The 19,536-nt window shown below is 42.1% G+C and overlaps 1 protein-coding gene across 7 annotated transcripts in view; it reads left to right on the plus strand.

Annotated features, from left to right (window-relative positions):
- Positions 1-5,946: 5,946 nt before the first annotated feature.
- Positions 5,947-19,536, plus strand: part of MBNL2 (muscleblind like splicing regulator 2) — a 108,532-nt gene continuing 94,942 nt past the window's right edge. For 5 of the 7 annotated variants that reach the window (XM_068677244.1, XM_068677268.1, XM_068677257.1 and 2 more), the window contains exon 1: positions 5,947-6,107. The gene's annotated coding sequence lies outside the window, so the exon portion shown is untranslated. The remainder of the gene's footprint in view (positions 6,108-19,536) is intronic. The other 2 variants (XM_068677286.1, XM_068677310.1) reach the window with 2 other exon arrangements.

A 19,536-nucleotide genomic window follows, 5' to 3' on the forward strand; every position in this document is an offset into this window, starting at 1 on the left:
CATGTAAAGCTTTTACTGGGCAGAAAGCCATCCTGGTTAAAAAATGAAATGAGGAAATGAGAAAATATAAAATCAGTTTGTAAAGACTCAGGTGAGAAAAAAAATAATAATGACAGGGATTAAAAGTAACAAGATAGAAAAAAAATAAGTTATTTGCTGGAATAGTAGTGGGCAACTGGATTAAATGCAGTAAAAGGACTATTTTAATTAGTATTAGGTGGAAAAGGAAAGAAATATCCTACATTAAGTATTCATGAAGTATGGTGAGTAAAGAGTATGAAAAATGAAAAGAAAAAAGTTCCATAGATTTCTGTTTGGTATTTGGAACAAAGAAATTATGTATCCACATGAGAAAGTGACAAATAGAACAAAAATCACCTGCAAGATAGCAAGCAGGGCAGGATCTGTTCAAACTAAATTTCAGCCTTTAATAGAGCTAGATGAGTACCTGTCTTCAGCCACTACCAATGTATTTCTTCAGGTCATGGGAAATTCCAAAGGAGTATTACGAAAACTTCCTCAGTTTCTGCAAGCTTGAAAGGACCTATTGAATAAATAACAGATGTCATTCATAGCCATAGCAAATAGATTGCTAATTTGTGATCTTATCCAAAAAAATTAGAGGCTAAAATATAATTAAGTCACCATGGCATCACAGAAGGTACGTCTTACTGAAGTTGTGTTGCTGGGGGCTGTCTGTGCTCCTTAGCTTGCTTTGAGAAGTTTATAATTCTGTGTGCTGAGGACAACTGTGTTCACATAATAGCATTGATTTCTTCAAAGCATTTCAGTCAATACCACAGTAACACTTTGATTTAAGAGAACATCCATTATATGCAATTAACATTGCATGGATTAAAAACTGACTCACTGGTAGATCTCCAGATGTCACTGCTAATGAAAAGACATAAACAAAGACAGTTATTGTGCTGAGTTTTTTTTACCCAGAGATTGATTTTTTCCCAATACTTTTATCAACGGTCTAGACGACATAAAATATTGTGATAAAGTTTGCAGATAACGGCAAATATTGAAGAGCATGTATTACTTTTGCCAATGGGGCTGAATCATCTGATTGAGAGTTACAGTCCAACAAAAGGCAAATTAAAGGGGACAAATACAATTTATTACACATAGGCTGTGACGATACTAGCCATATCTGTAGGGTAGGAGACTTGGAAAGGAATTTTACAATGCAAGGCTTGAGAAATGTGGTGCATGCAGCTTATCAGAGACTGAAGAGAATTAAACTGACTGGTAGGTATAGCAAAAAGGAAGTGGGAAATCTCAGTCCTGGCTGGCTTCCCGACATGGATGTCAGATGTATCACATTGTTTGGTGGCTGGAAGTTTGAAGAATAAAAGCAAGCTTAAAACGAGAGACATCCTGCTGCCAACAAGTGTAACTGTTGGAATAGGTTACTGGGGAAGGCAGAGGACCCATGCTTATTAGGTATGTGAAAACCTCATTGGAATTCTTCTCAACACACTCAACTTAGCCTTGTTTCAGAGTGGATGGTCATAGCACTGCCTGTTCCTTTTGGTTGAGGAGTTCATGAAGTTACGTGTATACAAGTAAACTGCACAGGGCAGTGGTTTGGGCTGAGCATTGACTGTTGGTGTTGGACCCCACTGTTCAATGATTACCTAGTACATGGTATAGTTACACAGCAACTAATGCTCTTTCAGACAACACTGAGCAAGTGAACAGGCAACACCATCCCCTAAGCTCAGGGAATAATGGCACACACAAGGCAGTACAGATGTGGCCAGATTTACTGGGCACAGAAGGTTTGGCAGTGTGCATGCAGTGCACACTGTGTCACTTGTCCATAGGATGCAAGTCAAGGCCTGTTGTATTTAGCAGTGTAAGGATGTCCCTTTGCAGAAGAATACCAGCACTGTGTTGTCCTGAACATGTTCATTACATTTGTAGCTCTTCATTAAGACAATGAATGTATTAAAATCTTGTATGTCTGGACTTCAGCTGGTTGGCTGCCATGGTAAAGGGAAGGCTCCTCTCTGTTGCACAATAGCCCAGTTGTATTTTGGAAGTTATCTCCTTTGCATTTTCTGTTAGGATCATCTGGAGATATGGCACCACTGCAGATTAAAGAAGAAGCCAGCCTCTGCCAGGCTCTTGGTCAACCCTAGTTTCTCCTTTTTTTTTTCAAGTGTAGCATGCAAAGCTCAATCTGCTGCAGGATAAGACAGTTTCTGCTGAGACTGTTGAAAATGAGTAACAAAGTCATTGGCCTGGCTCTCTGTGGTTGTGTCTAGATAAAATTTAACAGCACATGGCATATGGTGTCCATAATCTATTTGTGCTCTATGGGCTTAAGAGCTGAAATATTGAAGGTCTGCGAAACTTCCTAATAAATATATTGCCAGAGTATTTGAAGTATTATTTCCAAAAGCAATCCAAACAGATGGGGCAGATGGTCCAATTGTCATACGAACAAATTTAACGTCACATGCATGAGAAAAGGCACCACAAAACTTGTAAAGAAGAAATTTGCAGACATTCTTTCCTTGGATGATTGCTGTACACAAACTTTGGGTAAATTTTTTATGGAACTCTGATGCTCCAACATTAAGTAATAAGAAACTTAAGCTGTTAACTTGAATAAATTCATAGGTAATTTTCATGTGTTTTCTCATGAAGGAAAAAGAGCAAAGGAGAAAAGGGGAGAGAAAAGAAAGAAAGAGAAAGAGAAAGAGAGAGAGAGAGAGAGAGAGAGAAAGAGAGAGAGAGAGAGAGAGAGAGAGAGAGAGAGAGAGAGAGAGAGAGAGAAAGAAAGAAAGAAAGAAAGAAAGAAAGAAAGAAAGAAAGAAAGAAAGAAAGAAAGAAAGAAAGAAAGAAAGAAAGAGAGAGAAAGAAGTATAGCTATGCTTCTGTAAGTATGCTTCTGTATGTATATATAGGTGTCCACATACAGTAAAACTTCATACTGGGGTAATTTTTTTGTGTTCTTTACAAAAAAAGTGTGACAGAGCTGAACTCACTAGACTGCCTTTAAAGTATCCGTTTAATTTCAATTTGTATAGAGAGGAATAATTTCAGTGAAAGCATGCCAACTTTCCCTAGCTGCAGCATGTGAATATATAGATACTAAGAAGTTGTAATGTTTATTTAAACTGGTGGTCTTGGAAATCAATGAACAAGAGTTCATGCCTGAACTTACAAGTTTGCCAGAACAGGCTGTTGGATATTTATGGTTACCTACTGTATTTCAGCTAAAAGCATGGCTTATGTTAGTATAGGCTCAAGTTATTTCACTTCATACATCCTCCCTTGCATGAAATGCTTGAACTGTTTGGGGGCTCCAGAGAAAGGGGTTGCACAGCGTACAGACTGTGCACACCAGATTTCTAGTGTCACATAACATTTGAGCAAATTACTGGAATCCCAATGTTTGAAATTCATCCGTGAAGACACATGGGGGCACCACTGGCTGCTGGTGGAAAATTAATGTCTTCTGGCACCTTCTGGGGGCCGGCTGTTTTGCCCTCCTGGGCTCTGGGTGTGAGGCATCGTTGTCACTACAAGCACCAGATATGCCAGTGGTGCAGCAGGGCAGCATACGTAGGAGACCAAAAGAACTGCTCTGTTAAAAGAATTGAGAGATCTGTTTAAAGTGTACTCAAAATGTCTTGTTATGATTTTAGCATTCTGTAAAATATTAATGGCCCTACTCACATGCCTTGTTTGGTATGAGAGTCTTTGTGGTATGCCGTTAATAAAAAGCAATAAGGCAAATGAGATAAAAAAGCTGAAATAGTAAAGAGTTAATGGTATTTAAATTTGCCTTATTTTCTCATAAATTTTCTAGACCGAGTCTCTCAAAGTAAGATAATATTGACTAAGCCTCATTAAACTGATTCAGAGTTTTTTTTTAAGAAACATGCAAAATTAATGAACCATGTTCCAATATCAATAAGCCACTTAGAATGTACGTTGTTAAACTATTGCTACTAAAAGATACTCTCAATTGGTGGCAGGGATGATTCAAAATTAGCAAGATAAGGGCAAGCGCTAGGCAAGATGCTTAGAATGGCATGAAATTTATACAGGGAGTAGCTGGTCTGAGAAAGGCTGCTATTGATGCTCACCCTGTGCAGAAAGAGTCAACGTGAAGTTGTCATCACACAACGAAATGTCATTGAGGATTATTAGCAAATACACTGTTCGTAACACACAGGTAATTGTTCTACTTTTTTCATCACTGATGAGGCTCAGATGATCTACAACGTCTATTGTGGACATCATATCCAAGTGTCTTGAGGAGACCAAAAAGAATGATAAATATTTGCAAAACATGAACGTTTATTTTATCATACCTTTAGATGCTATATGCAAAACAGTGTTGTAAACAGATAATATCAGTTGTCCTCCACAAGATGAAGACAAAATTTAATTGGGTTAATTTGCAGAAAGAGAGGCTTAGGCAAAACAGTTAATGGCACAACAGGTTGCCTGAGATAATATGCTCTCAGTTGAGGTTTTTAAAAGCATGGCAAAATAAAACATGTTAGACCTGACCTGAAATATGTCTAATACTGCTTCACTCTGAGTAGATGCTTAATAGAAGGCCTCTTGAGATCCTGCATTTTATGATGTCAGCTGTGTACTAAAATGTTATTGATGGAACATCCTGTTGAGGCTTTTTGCATATTTAACAATGTCTTTCTCAGTTCTCTCTTCTCTCATGTAATGAAGATTAAGAAGAAGAAAAAAAAAAAAAAGTGCCATGAAAATGTTTTATAGCCTTGGTTATTTTCCTCTGCAGAAGTGCCATTCACCAAGGCCAAAATTGTTCAAATGGAGGTAAAAAATGGGTAGAAATGTTGCTGGTGCTGCTCCTGGGCACCTGGGGATGACAATCCTCAGTAGTGGGATGAGCTGGAGCAGCAGATTTTTTAAAAAATTATTTATTTTATTTTATTTATTTTATTTATTTTATTTTATTTTATTTTATTTTATTTTATTTTATTTATTATTTCTCCCCTTTACAAAGCCGTCTCTCCCTCCTACCAACTAGGGCAGGGTGCATGTTGTACTGGGTTCTTCCCGGTGGCATCCCCAGCTCTGGCTGACCTTTGTATTTATTCTATGCATTGTATTCCCTTTCAAAGCAGAATGATATTAACATACTTTTCCTAATTGGTTTTACTCAAACACCTTATTCACGGGGTCACCTTGAACAAACTGGTTAGAGCTGATCTCCAATTAGCCTTAAAATATTAATTCATCACTCTGCTCATTACTTTAAAAATAAATACAATCTTTTTATTCCTTTTTTCAGCCTCTGGAAAAAAAGGAGGTGATGAATCTAAAGGTTTACTGACTTTCTCAAATGTAACACATTGTGTAATGAACAGAAGCTCTGAAAGTTCAATAACCGATCCTTGCAAAAGAGCCCGGGGGTAGATTAAAGGAATTTAGTTGAAATGGAGTGCAGATGCTTCTGATTTTTATTTTTTTTTTCGTTGTGATGCTACAACAGTTTAAATTCATCTAGAGAGGGGCTCCTGGCGGTGTATGACTATCCCCTTCTTGTCTGACTTTCCTGAGAGCCTCCTCAGCGACTGTGTAGGAAGAGATCATGGGTCTCTTATGAAAGGCTCCCATCTGGAGCAGGGGGCAGTTGAGACAGCGGGGTAGTGCGTGGATCCTAAACACCATGCTGCCATGGGAGGCTGTGGGGTCTCCTCCTTGGGATCTGCAGACACCACCTAGAAACGGGCCTAGGCAGCCCTGCCGGAGCAGGGGTTAAGGGGTTGACCAGGCGGCCGCGGAGCCCACACAGCCCCGGTCACCCTGCCCGGGGCGGCCCGTCCGGAGCAACGGGTTGACCAGGCGGCCGGGGAGCCCGTTCCTTCCCCGCACCGCCCCGCACCGCCCCGCTCGGGCCCGGGGGGGAAGCGCTGGGGGCCGGGGGGCGGCGCGGGGCGGGCCGGGGCGGGCCGGGGCCGCCCCTCCGCCAGCAGCCGCCGCCGCCGCCGCGGCGGGAGAGGCGAGGAGAGGAGAGGAGAGGAGCGGAGCCGCTGCAAGGAGGCGCCGCCGCCCGGCTGGGAGAAGCGGCCGCTCCCCGGCCCCGCTCCGAGGTAAGGGCGGCCCCGCACCCCCGCGGGTTTTTCTCCCCTCTCCCCGGAGCCCCCTGCACCGGGGACGTCGCCGGTGTCCCCGGGAGCGCTCGGCTCGGCCGCTGTCCGGCCTCTCTCCTCCTTTTCCCTCCTCCTCCTCTTCCTCTCCTTCCCCTCCCACGCCCGCAGTTTCCCCCCCCTCGTGTTCCTCGTGGGACCTGGCGCTCGGCAGCAAGTTTGGGGGACTTTGCAAAGGAGGGGGCTCGGAGCAAACCTTCCCAGAGCGGCACCCACCGCACGCACACTCTCCCTTCCCTCTAGGGTGCTGGGGTACGCACCCCAAACCTCCCACGCACCCACTCGTGTCGGTGAAGGAGACAGGGCGAGAGGCCAGTGTGCCCCCCAAGGAGCTTGGCATGCATGCTGGATGTCCTCCCTGCAGCCAGCGACATGCAGAGAGCTCGCACACGCAAGGAACGGGCACGTATAGGCACACACGGGGCACCTATACGCGCACACGTATGTTTTCCGAGCAGTGACAACGTCGCCTACGGGCTTCTGTTTCCAGATGCTTTCCTTTCTGTTTCCCTCAGGCTGGTTTGCATTTCTGCTCAGAGGTGAGCCCGGCAGCAGAAATGCGGGCTTGAAACAGGAGCAAGGAGCAACTCGGTCGCCTTTAATGCCCCCACGGAGGACGGCCACGTGGGATTTGCGCGCTGTGAAGCGAGTGTGTCGTGCCGGTGTACCTTGTTCAGGCTTGTAGGTTTTTAAAGCAGTGTGGACTTGCAGGCAGGAGCGGAATTGCGATTAATTTTAAGCATGTGACTTGGCCCAGTGCTTATCATTTTAACGTGGCGTTCGTACCTTGGTAAATATGCATAGATTTAGCCATCTGTCCTGCCTTTTCCCTCCTTGCGTGCACATACCAGTGTGTGTGTGCACACAAGTGAAAAATGTGCCTGTAGTAGGCTTTAGGGCCAAATTCGTGCTTCCACTCTTCTGGGAAACACTCTGAAGTTACTGTGGAGGACTGATGGGAAGCTTCTTTGATACAGTCTTTCGACTGTGTGTTTGTTTTTATTTTAAAATTGCTTCAGCAATGCCAGTTTGTAACTTGCAATGCACTGGGTGTTAAGGCTGTTTGCATACACACCCTACAGCTGGTACTGCTGCTGGAAAGCATGCCGTTCTTCCCACTGTGGACAAGGCCCTTTTGTGTAGTGTCAGCTTAGTGGGCTCTTATAGGGTACGTGAAGCCAGGGAAGAGCCCTGTAGCCTCTCCCTTCTGTGATGAGGAGGTATGGGGGTGCCAACCATTGCTGCTCATCAGATGCTGGCTGGAGCCCCAAGTTGGGATGTGCCAGTCTTTGGATCTTGCCAGTGTTGCAGGCCTATGCTATGGCTCATGTATGTGCAGGTGAAATTCGGAATATGTTTCCCTATGTCACCAGAGGAGTGGTCCCTCTGCAGATACATAGGTGGGCCACATGGCTTGTGTCACCCCAACATGCTTTCCCTCTGAAACTTATCTCCGTTATCATTTATGGCCCTCTCTGAAGGAACGGCCTATTTTTAGACCTTGGTAGACCTGCCAAAATCTCAAATCTTTGGCATTGGTCTGTTTGGGATTGTGATGCTGAAATCTTCATTTGAGCATCATTTTCTTAAATTTGGCTTTTGCAGAATAACAGTTGTCATAAGAAGATTAAAAATAAAGTCTACTTGCTGTTAACACTTGGTGGGTGAAATTTTCATCTTGTCTACTACATCTGGTCTGTAGCTTCTCTGCTAGTTGCATAGTCTCTAGAATTGTAGTATGCAGTACCAAATAGGCTGCCTGTTCTTCTAGCCCAGGGATTCTCAAACCGTAGTACATGTACCGTAGCAAAAGTGGTGTGTGAGGTGGACCAGTGATGTGTGACTGCTCTGGGTTTGGGAGCCTTCCTGGTCTTGCTTTTTCTTAGCTTGAAAGCTCAATTACAAGGCAGTGGAAAAAATTCTGTTAACAATTTATGGCAGGAAGAAGGAAAAGCATACAAAATTGGTATTCCTTTTGCTGCGTGATGGTGTTGGATGTTTTTGCATCCTCTGGGTAGCTCTTGGAATCTCAGCAATGCTTTATGATTATTTTTACTCCTTACACTGATGAGTAAAATTATAGAGCCTAATTTATTTAGGCTGGGCATGTTCTTTCTGAAACTGATGCTATGCTAGGTGAATGAACAGTCTGCTTGTTTATACTACCTTCTATTTTTTTTTCCATTTTTAATAGGCCCCCATAGGTCTTACTGTGGTATTAGTAGAAGGTTTCAGAATTTGATTTAACCTGCCAACGAAAACAGAAACAAAGATCCACGAACCATATTAAACTTGTTATTGAATAAAGTATTTTAATACTGTCTGTTATCAGGGTAGAAACCTCACTTCAAATTGCTCCATCCAGTGCTACAATCACAGTTACTGCTCTTTTACATATTTTTGTTTTGTTTTGTTTTGGCCATTTATTCTTAGCTCTGTGGTGTTGGATTGAGTGCTCAAGACAGATGTGAACACACTACCTTCATCTTTGAAGAGTTGTAAAGTAACCTAACTGGATTCCAGATCTCAGTGTATTTTTCCTCATGCCCCTCTATCATATTTCAAACTCTTTCTGTCTAGTCATGACTCCTTTCCAGATGTCTTTTACTTATCAAATCTTTGCTGGGTCAGTTTTCTTCACATGAGTTACTATTCATTTTTTATAGGCATCCGATAAATTGAAATGCCTGATGAAATTTTCTTTCTTTTTTCTTTTTCTTTTATTTTTCTCTATTACCTTTCATCAGTACTCTCCCACGTTCATTTGTAACTTTATGTAAGTAGAGGTAGCTAGAAAGTGTTCATTAAAATGTCACTGAAGTGAAAGTCAGGAAAAGTGTTGATCAAAATACTTTTCATTTTCTAGTCACTCATTTCTTGTGAATAATCCTTTAAAAACAAAAATAATCTCCCTTTTAGACTATTGATATTTCCCCTGTGCTTTTTGCACAGTCTTGATCATTATGGATGGATTATTTGTGATAACTGGGTTTGACACCTTCAAAGCTTCAGAGAAACGTGATACTGAAACACAACTAAATTTGGAATAGAAACACGGTTGAGTATGGCTCAAACAAATACAGATACGAGGGAAGAGCAGGCATCTTCAAAGAGCTGCAAGTGGTGGATAATGCAACAGTTTATCCCTGCCTTGCAGTTGCAGATCAACATTTTTGGCTCATGCTCAGTGACTGAAGGAAATTATTGTCAGGGATTATTTTTCTGTGGAGCCCAAGGTAGCCCTTTTGCTGTCCGGGGCCTAGGCCACAGAGTGCTTGAAGACTACAAGGCTGTTTTTGATGCAGTTTGGAAGGTGGGAGGATGTGGTGGTCTGCAGCTGTATTCCTGAGGAAAGACACAGCATGTTCTGGAGTAATAAAATTTCCTAGAGTGGAAGGCTTCATGGCCTGCTACAGTGTATTGCAGGCACAGGTCACTCTTTGCCTAGATAGAGCTGAGACAGCAATGCTGTCGTTGAGTAATGTTTCAGTATGAAAGTATAATGTCAGTGTAAAGTCCAGAAATACTTCTGACCTATGACCAGTTGGGATCATGTATCTTAAAGCAACAAAACCAGAGCCTGTAGGTGGCTGCAGCCTCTCAAGTGTTTTCCTTTGCTCGCTGGTGAATTCCAGGTTTAGATTTAACTTCAATTCAATTTAACTTCAACCGCTCCTCAGCAGCAGGTCGTTTTGACAGTGCCGCAGCTGTTTGTGCTGAGGGATAAATAGGTCTTGTTGTCTCCATATTGGAAGAATTAGAGACTGTTTCTGACCTGTTCACTTGCTGGTTTGATGCTGATGATGGAAAGCAGCATGGAGAGAATTGAGCTTTGTAGGTCTCCACTGAGGAAGGCCGAAGGCTGGTGGAGCAGCTTCCCACTGCTACCGAATTATATTGCTGCTTGTTTTCAATTGCTCCTAGCTTACTTAGGAAGGACCCAAACTTTATCATATTTTGTGGGCTCTCATGAGGTGTCTCCCCTCCCTCTGGTGACAAATATTTCATGCCTGATGGAATCCAAAGGAGGTCTGGAAGGCTGAGTATATATGAACCTGTATCTCCTGTGATAGGAACTCATTAGATGTGCAGGAAGGTCCGTGCCCTCTCTTTAGTTTGGTGTCCCTGGTCCATAGCTTTAGGCTCAATTAGGTGAGCTGGTAGTTGGCTTTGTTACTGACCTTTCTCGGGAAAGGGAGATTTGGCACTAGCTAAGGAGAGTGGCAAGTTTTTTACATTTTCGAGGAGGAAGGGAACTTCTGAGTATTTTGTTAATGGTTTAAGTCTGGAAAGAGTGTGGGTTGAATTCACAGGTCTTGGAAGAAAACATGTTTTGAAGAAGAGGGATGTCAAAATGTACTCAGCTTGGTTTGTGAGTGAGCTGTTAGTGGGTATGGGTGAAGTGTGTTCTTGTTAGCTGAAAGGGATTTCAAAGCATGCACAAGGTTTTTATGAAGTAGGACATTTCCCTGCAGTGCTCTAAGTTTATATGGACATTATAGGCTCTGAGCATCAATGGCCTTAGCATAAACTTTGATGAATTGGTTACTTGGCCATTGTTTGCTGTCCTAAAATCTGGAACTTCCGTCCTATGTATGTAATTGATGAATAGCCTAAAAATATCAAGGCGGTTTTTGATTTCTGGGTGTGTTACTGCAGCAGTGGTTACTGAGTTTTGACTGTATTTATGATCAGTGCTAGTGGCACCAGTTAGCAGGTCCCTGAGCTCTCAGGCCCTTGCCATGCTTGCCTTCTGTGAACTGTACAAGATTTTGGAGTTTCCCAGCCTTTGCTCTACTATGGCTTTCTGTAGTTCCTGATTAACTGGGAATTCTTCCACTTGCTTGAACGTGGTGCTTTTTCCAAAATGGCAATAATGTTGTGACATCCTTAATCTTCAACTTCTCTGTCAGGTCTGCAATACAGCCAGCTCTGCAGGTTGGACCAGAGGTGACCTGTGAAGGTGCCAAGGGAACTATGAGGAAACTGGCTTTTCATACAAAACATGAAAAGATGAATATTGGAGTCTTAACATATTTAGCCTTGACAATATATTTGCTGAAATTCCCTAGATTTATTCTGGTACATTTTGCTACCTTCTATTACAAGGTATTAGCGTTAGCCTTCCTAAATCTGTTCTATTCCTTTAAGTGAATAAATGTTAACTTTAGCTTTCCAGGTTAGCGAAATATAATAAAAATGCCTTACTAGAAACACCTTAGATTTCATATTTGCAGAACAGGTGAGTAAAGTGCTTCCTGCCATCTGCTTGTGCCTGAGTCTTTGACTTAGTATCATGAGGGAGGAAGAAAAAGATGTAGGATTTAGATCTCCTGTAGACAGCTTTGGGTGATGCAATTCCGATCAGGTATTTCACTCCTGAGAATCTGTATTGCCTGTTGGCAGTTAGAGAGAGGTCTCATGTTACTCAATTCATTCACTTAATTTCATAATGTTTTATGCTCTTTGCTTCCTGTTTGTGGTGGACTGTATTTCTCATGCTACTTACAGCTTTTAGAAGATATCTGATTTCTCTGGCTCTTTTCCAAATTTCTTGAACTGTCTATTCCAGTTTATGCTTTGGTAGTCCATGGTAGTGGACTCTGTCACATGGATTGCTAGATGCCTCAGGAGAAGTATGGTTATCCCTGGTATTCCTTCTGGAGCTACAAGCTGTTGAATCTTGAACATGGTTAGACCTGGCAATGCATCCTGTGCAAGCAGTGGTGAGCATGGACGTGAAGGGTGAGGGCTTAATATCTGTGGTGGTATGATTTGGACACAATCCAGCAGAGCCGAGGTATTGTGAGTGGTTTCAGTCCGACATTTTCTTGACATAACCTGTCCTTACTGCCATGAATTAGAGGAAGAAAAATCAATATGCTTTCTGAGCTGTAAAGCAGCCTCTTGACTAATAGCGTGGCAATAACTGGAGGCCTGAGCTGGGTGGAGCTCAGTACTCCTCCCTTGTGAGGCAGCAGGGTGGTTTGGTAGTCTGAATTGTGGTGATGGCCCGAGGGCTGACAGGAGGATTAGCATGGCATTGTCCTCGCTTTCTAGAGAGCTTACCTCATGCTTCTTTAAAAATTTCAGAGATGATTGAAGCCCTTTTTCTTGCAGCGGTACCAGCGGTGCCAATCCTGCTAGGGCTGGTCCCTGCTGCTGCTGAGTCCCCAGTGGAGGAAGTCTGGAAACAAACTGGAAATGGGGATGATGTCAGTCTGTGGGATGCTGTGCACAAGGCTTTGGGGATTGAGACAACGAGCTTTCTGAACTGGAGGAATGATTAAAACTGCTGTAGTTTTGCTTTGTTTACATCAGCAGAATTTTGTCAAGGGGATGTAATTATTTGTTACTTTCCGCATAAAAGACTGAAAAAAGGAGTAGACTGAAAAAATGGGATATTCTAAAAGGATTTTTTTAGAGCTGTCAATACACTTCAGGTTGTGTTGCCTCAGAAAGAAATGTTTGGACATGGCCATTACTGGCAATGTCTGCGTCAAATCTTGGTTTCTGAAGGATGAATAAAGGATTCATCTAGAAAGTAAGCACTAATAACTTAATTTCTTTGTTGTTCAGTTGTCTTTCAATAGCTGGAAGGGTTTTGATGAGATAGTGTGGCTTCGTGATAGATATCTTTGTAAAATGGAAGTGCGCTCAATACTTAAAATATCTGAGAGGACAGAAATAGCAGGGCCCAAAATCCTGTGGACCTTTCTGTGCAGGATCTAGGGCTTTTAACCCATCCTTCTGCCAGCAGTTCAAAGAAGAATCAAAAGAAGCAAATGCAAAAAACATTTGAGTGGTATTCCCTTGTATATGCTGCCAAGAGTAAAGGGCCAGATGATCTTGAAGGTCTTTTCCAACCTTAATGATCCTATGAAAGAGATAAAGCTAACGTTTCTCTAGTTCACCCACTGGGAACTGAGCATACCTTCACTGCTTTTATCCAAGGTGCTATGTGCAGCTCAGATGAAGAGCTGTTGCCATGTCTAGATCCAGTATGTAGCTACCACTGTGAACAGGAGCCTGGGCTGAGGGAGCTGTGGGTTTGAGTCGGAGGACAAAGCTAAAGCACAACTCAGTAGTTGCTTACACCTACTCATGGATATGATTATAAAGATATTAAAGCCAAACTCTCCTAAGCAGTGCCTGATGGCAGCGATGGGCAATGGCAACACGTTTTAGCTTTGGAGATTCAGGCTGGACATGGGGAGGGTAGTGCAGCACTGTGGCAGGTCCTCCAGAGAGGCCAATACCTGTCCCCAGAGCTTCTCCAGACTCATTGAGACAGTGCAACAGCTGAACTGGTCTGCTGTTGGTGATGGTTTTGTTTCCAGTTGGAGGCTGGAGTAGGGAACCCCTGTCAACAGGCTTCTTTTTGTCTCACCCAGCCCAGATAGGAGGGTAGAAATCCTTGTGTGGTTAATACAGCCCTAACAGTCAAACCCCAAGTCATGGGCCTGCTAAAGCTGGCTTCACAGGATGAGGTGCCATCGTGATCACCGAGAGGGCAGGTGGACTGTGCTGAAACTGGCCTTAAGATCTTAAGTTCATAAGACTGTATACCGACTGCAGCAAAGGATCTACATAATCTTCATCCTGCACTTTTCCTCTGCAGTCCCCTTTGCTTAGTACTCCCTCTAAGCCAAAGGTAGCAGACAGGATACCTTCTAATCTTATTTTGCTTCTACTAATATGCATTAGTGCTAATATTTAATCGTTATTCGAGTTGGTACTAGGGGGAATAGCCAAATGAATGGCTCTGTCAATTTTTTTTTTATTTTATTTTATATGAGAGTGGAAGAAGAGAAGAGAGTCAGAGTAAAATACTGAAGCAGTAAAATACACAGTGTTAGAAAGCTGGATGCTATCCACTTACAGAGTTTTCCCTACAAATAAACTCTCCTTTCTGTTTGTGGACCTCTAGTGAATGACACAGTGTGTGCATTTTGATTTTGAGGCATTCTTTCTGCAATTTACTTCATTTTTGAGGTGGTGGGATTAAATCTGCAAGTATGCTGCTGGAGCCATACTGTCATCAGAGATTAGGCTTTTGGATGCCATTTTATCCCACACCTAGTGCTTCTGCTAGAGGACCTTGTTTCTCACCCTTCATTACTCCTTGTTTGCTTATTTTTCCTGAGTGAAAGCAATTCTTGTTTCTTCCTCTGTATACAGCTATTTATTTCCTTGGTTTCTGTTAGCCTAATGTGACATCAGAAAAAATGAAGGTCCATGATCATGTATATTTATATAGTGTTATGTGGCAGAATAACCAGGCAAAGAACCACATATGATGTTTTAAAACATTACACAAATGAAAGCGTTCTTGGTGCTTCACAGTAACCATACAGCAAGCTGAAACAAATCAACCTTTTTTTTGAGGTGAAAATTGAAATTTGGTGTAAAACTCATGACTGTTTGAACGCATGTAATTCTGATGTTTAAAGAAAAGCTTGCCTATGTGAACACAAACTCATAGCCTTCACAAAACAGAGCTGCCTGCTAACCAAAAGACTAGTTGCTTGCCAGCAGTTCGCTTGGCATAGCTTTCTCCTACCTGTCATCCGTACTTCACAGAAAGAAATAAAACCCTGTACTCCAGGCCTATCTTCCTTGCCAAAGTAATGCTTTGTTAATTACATGGAGTCCTCTACTCTTACGTGTGCGGGTCATTAATTGCTGTAAAAGGGTGAGGGATTCAATCCTGCTCTTACTGATTTTATAAAACAAAAATTATTCAATTGCTGCTCATTTTCTCTGAAGTCTCCCGGAGCTTATTTTCTCTGCTTACAGTGGAGATTGCTTGCTGATTTTGCTGCATGCCCCTGAGCATCTACCCTACGGGCTCATGCTGTTAAGTGGCAGCTTGTAGGGAAATGGCAGCTAGCGTCACCTGCTAAATAGCAATGGGATATTTTGCACCTACGTCTCAGCAGGGTGCAAAAACAATAGAATCATTTTAACCAATTAGAGTGAGTTGAATTATTTTTGTGCTAATTGAAGATGGGGATAATCAAAATGCAGCTTAGTTTCGGTGGCATCTTTTTCCCCTTGGGTTTATAATGGAGTAATAAAATAGAGCTCTTGGATTTAAGGGATAATTAAAGAGTCCTCATTACATCACCGGTCAGAAAATTTATCATTTGCAGCCACTGCTTGAATTATATGCAGGATCTGGGTTATGTTAGAGCCTGATAACTGAAGCTTCATAGGAGATTAAAAAATATTTGGTTTACCTGCAGAAAATGTAATCATAATATTTTTTTTTTTCAGGCAATTATATGAAATATTATTTGTGTTAATTAGGAACTTTTTAGAGGACAAGTCTTGTTCCTGTTTTAACAGCCTGGTAGGTTGGCTGTTACAGGAAGCCAGCAAATTCTAGCTTCTCAGGGTAAGAGGCAGAAGTTTAGTACGTGTGTCCTCCACCTATGCTCCCTGAAGCACAAGGGGTTTTTCCTATGCCCATGTGACTTTGGGATGAGGTTAGTAGGTTCTCTGACAAGGTGATTTATCAACTGGTTTCCTCCTGTTGTAGGGTTGAACGGGAGCTACTCCAAATCTGAGGCCAGAACAATAGCTGTGGAGGAAATTAGTCATGGAAGGATCTGAGGAGGAAGAGGCATGTTTTTATCAGCAATGGAAGAACTTCCCAATACCCAGTGGTCCCAGTAAAGATAATTTAGGTAGTACTGAACAGCGGCGGTTTACACCTTTGCATTGGTTCCAGCTGGATACTGAAGACTTACAGGAACAATGTTTTCCTTCTTCTTAACTAGATAATTTGCTAAGAGTTGGAAGGTTGTGTTCTGATGTGTATTGAGGATACTGCATACGTTTTTGGATGGGTTTAGATAGCTAAATATATGGCATCTAAAATGAGACAGGACCATTTTATATCTGAGATACCTGCATAGGGGTGGCAGGTACAACCCAGGCCACACCAATGGCTCAATCTTTCAGCAGTTGCCACTGCAACGGAAACTCCCTAGGAAGTCTAAGAAGGCACTAGATATCAGAGTTTGGGTGGCTACAATGTTGATGTTGCTGTTTTAATGCTTCTGTGATTTGGTGTTTTGGATAACTGCAAACAGCTTTTTTAGCTGTCATGAATGTTTCTGATGAAACTTTTGCATAATTCTGCATTCTAAGAGGTAGTTAATGAAGGTCATTAGACAGTTTATTTTACCTGATTTATTATTTTGCCAGTGTGTATTTCCTAGCTTATACAGACAAAGCCAGTAAGAAATCAGCTGTTTTACCAATCTTCCCTCTCCTGGAATCCTCCCCTGAAAACCAAAGAGAAAATCAGAAAGAAGAACCTAGTCCGACACCTCTTAGGTTAATTTGGTGTCAGTCCGTTGTTCAAAGGAAGAAAGCATGAGGGTGTTCAAGGACTGATATTCCGTCAGGGAAAAAAAAAAAAAAACATCCTGGAACATATTCAGCATAGCTTAGAGAACAAGCTTATGTAGCTTATATAGCAACATAACTGGAACATGCTTATAGCAAGCTGAGGATTTACACCAAAGCTGTAACTGTGCATTGTGAAAATATACATATACGTCGTCTTAAGCTATATGCTTATGTCTTTAGTTACTTTAAGTTAAAATGAAAAGTACTATCCAGCGATGTAACTAAAGAGACTAAATTTGTAAGTTCCTAATAAAGATTCTTCTATAATAAGATCTCATCTTTTATGTGTTTAACAACGGACTTAATAGAAGGGTGGCCATCTCAGGTAATCAATAGAAAGACATTTTTTTACGATATGGAAGAATCTCTTAGAATATCTACTTTGGGATAAGATGAATCACAGCCTACAAATGCCTATTTCTCTCCAGTGACTATAAGGAGAGAGGGGGAGTAGGGTGACTCATGGAGATGTGGTTGTTTATATTTGGCCACATATATTTCAAGCTAAGCACATAAGGCTACATCCAGAGGCAGCTCGGCTTTGCGGTGCACCCAGGATACATGTCTCAAATGTTCAGCTACAAAACCTGGTTGGAGTGTGCTGCAGCTTCTTCTGGCTGGCGTGTTTGTTACCCGTCCCAACTGCAACCACCGTGAGAAGGAAGGGTGCATGCATACTCAGTTTGCTTCCTGATGGGGGTGTGTTGTCATCCCAAAATAAAGTCAGGATGCAGGCAGGGTGCGAGCCTGAACCCATGCATTTGGATCTCATGATTTAAACATGGCTTAAATTCCCTGTGCAACCAGCGGGTGGAGAGAGGAGATTTAGAAGGCCTCCAGAAGCCACCTCAGGTTTGGTAAGGTGAATCCTAACTTCTGGCTTTGAATAAGTGCTTGCTTCTGTCTTTTTGTTTCATATTTCTCTCAGCATAGATGGTGAAACTAGAACAGGCTGTTTTCTTGTCTGTGTATGAATTTCAAGGTTTTCTAGGTTAGGAGGAAGTTGGGATGTCTAGGTACTAGAAAGTTAAAGCATTTGAAATCCTGGACTTACAGTTCTTATAAGCATATTTAAAAAGAAACAAATTGGATCTAGCAACAACCATTCAGAACATCATGCCTAATTCTGGTCAGTAACTTGAATTTTGGCAGTGCTGGAGATCTTATTTTTGTAACTTAAGACGATTTCTACCATCGCTTCAGCCCCATTATCTCAGAACTAGTGCGATATTTTGCAAAGGCTGGCATCAGTAGCACTGTGCATGAATAGGTCTAGGAGTCTAGATTTAAACTCTTGGCAGCTGCCTTGAATGTTCTTTCTGCTGTCATTCAGACCATAGCTACTGAGGTTGCATTTTGCCGGTAGTAGCAGCTGTGGGAAGTTACTAGGGGAAGAGTCTATCACTGACACGAGGAATAGTTCTGAAGTTCTTTTCCCCATTGCTGAACTTACCGAAATGTCACTGTTGCCATAGGTCATTTATGCAGGGCTGAAAATCATCTTTCTGCTGTACTCAATATCAAGTAAGTTGCTTGGCACTTTAAATGCTGTTGATATCTATAGTCCATACTTGTATAGCTCTGTTTAAATCAAGTTTTGTTGTTTCAGGGATTAGATCTAATAGCTATCATTCAAGAGTAAAGAAGGCAAAAAGAAAAATGTACATTTTGCTCATTCCAGTTTACTGCTACTTTATTACTTCCCAAATCATCCAATTTTCTCCAAAAGTTATATCTACAACCTTCAGAAAATTGTGTGTAAGAATCACCTTCAGCAGTGTTTTTACCTTGAATCATTAATTACAGGAAGCTCTCAAACAGAGCAGATGGCATTTCTGTGTTCAGAATGTACCTTTATTTGTTTTTCTTCTCTCAGTTTGACATCTGAGTTTCTCTGCGTCTGTAAGATTTTGTCATACTGCAATTAAATATATAATAGAATGCATAAGTAGGCCTGAAAAATGAAATCCTGTCCTTTTTTTTTTTTTTTTTTTAACTAATGTAAGAGATGCATGATTGGATGGGCACATCTCAACTTCAGATCAGTCACTCTGGAACTCCTTGCTCAATGTACAGAACAGGTATTTTTAAATATATTTTTTCCTTCAGTCTGTGAACTCATGCCTTACTTGCTGCATGCTACTCAAACACCTTTTTTTTTTTTTTTTTTTTTTTTTTCAGAAAGATTATATATTTTCTCTTGAGCTTTCTGATGGGGCTTAGCTGAGGGGCTGACACATCTGACCATTTATTTTCAGCACACCTTAGTGATTTGAGAGGATTCTGATAATTTGACAAGGGAGGAACTAAAATGTAATCATACATACGAGGAACTGGGTGAGAACATAGCTGCTAGTTTTGCTTACATAATTTAAGAGGATCGTCATAGATTGGTTTGGGTTGGAAAGGATCTTAAAGACCATCTAGTCCCAACCTCCCTGCCACGGGCAGGGACATCTCCCACCAGCCCAGGCTGCCCAAAGCCCCATCCAGCCTGGCCTTGAGCACCTCCAGGGGTGGGGCACCCACGGCTTCTCTGGGCAGCCTATACCAGGGCGTCACCACCCACACGGTGAAGAATTTCTTCTGAAATCTAATCTAAATCTACCCTCTTTCAGTTTAAAGCCGTTGCCCCTTGACCCATCACCAGACTTCCTGACGAAGAGTCCCTCCCCAGCTTTCCTGCAGGCCCCCTTTAGGTACCCAAGGCCACTATGAGGTCTCCCCAGAGCCTTCTCTTCTCCAGGCTGAACAACCCCAGCTCCCTCAGCCTGTCTCTTGCTCAGAGCTGTTGCTCAGTGTGGGCCTGGTTTGTTCCTACAATGCACCTGGAAGCTGTGGCACAGTCAACGTGTGCTGTGGAGCACTGCCACCAAAATAAAGCTGTGGAGGCAGTGGTGAATCCCAGTGCTTCTGGGCTTTGTGTGCATAACTTGTCTGGATTTAGTTA

The sequence above is a fragment of the Anas acuta genome, chromosome 1 (genome assembly GCF_963932015.1).
Source record: "Anas acuta chromosome 1, bAnaAcu1.1, whole genome shotgun sequence".
Lineage (NCBI taxonomy): Eukaryota > Metazoa > Chordata > Aves > Anseriformes > Anatidae > Anas > Anas acuta.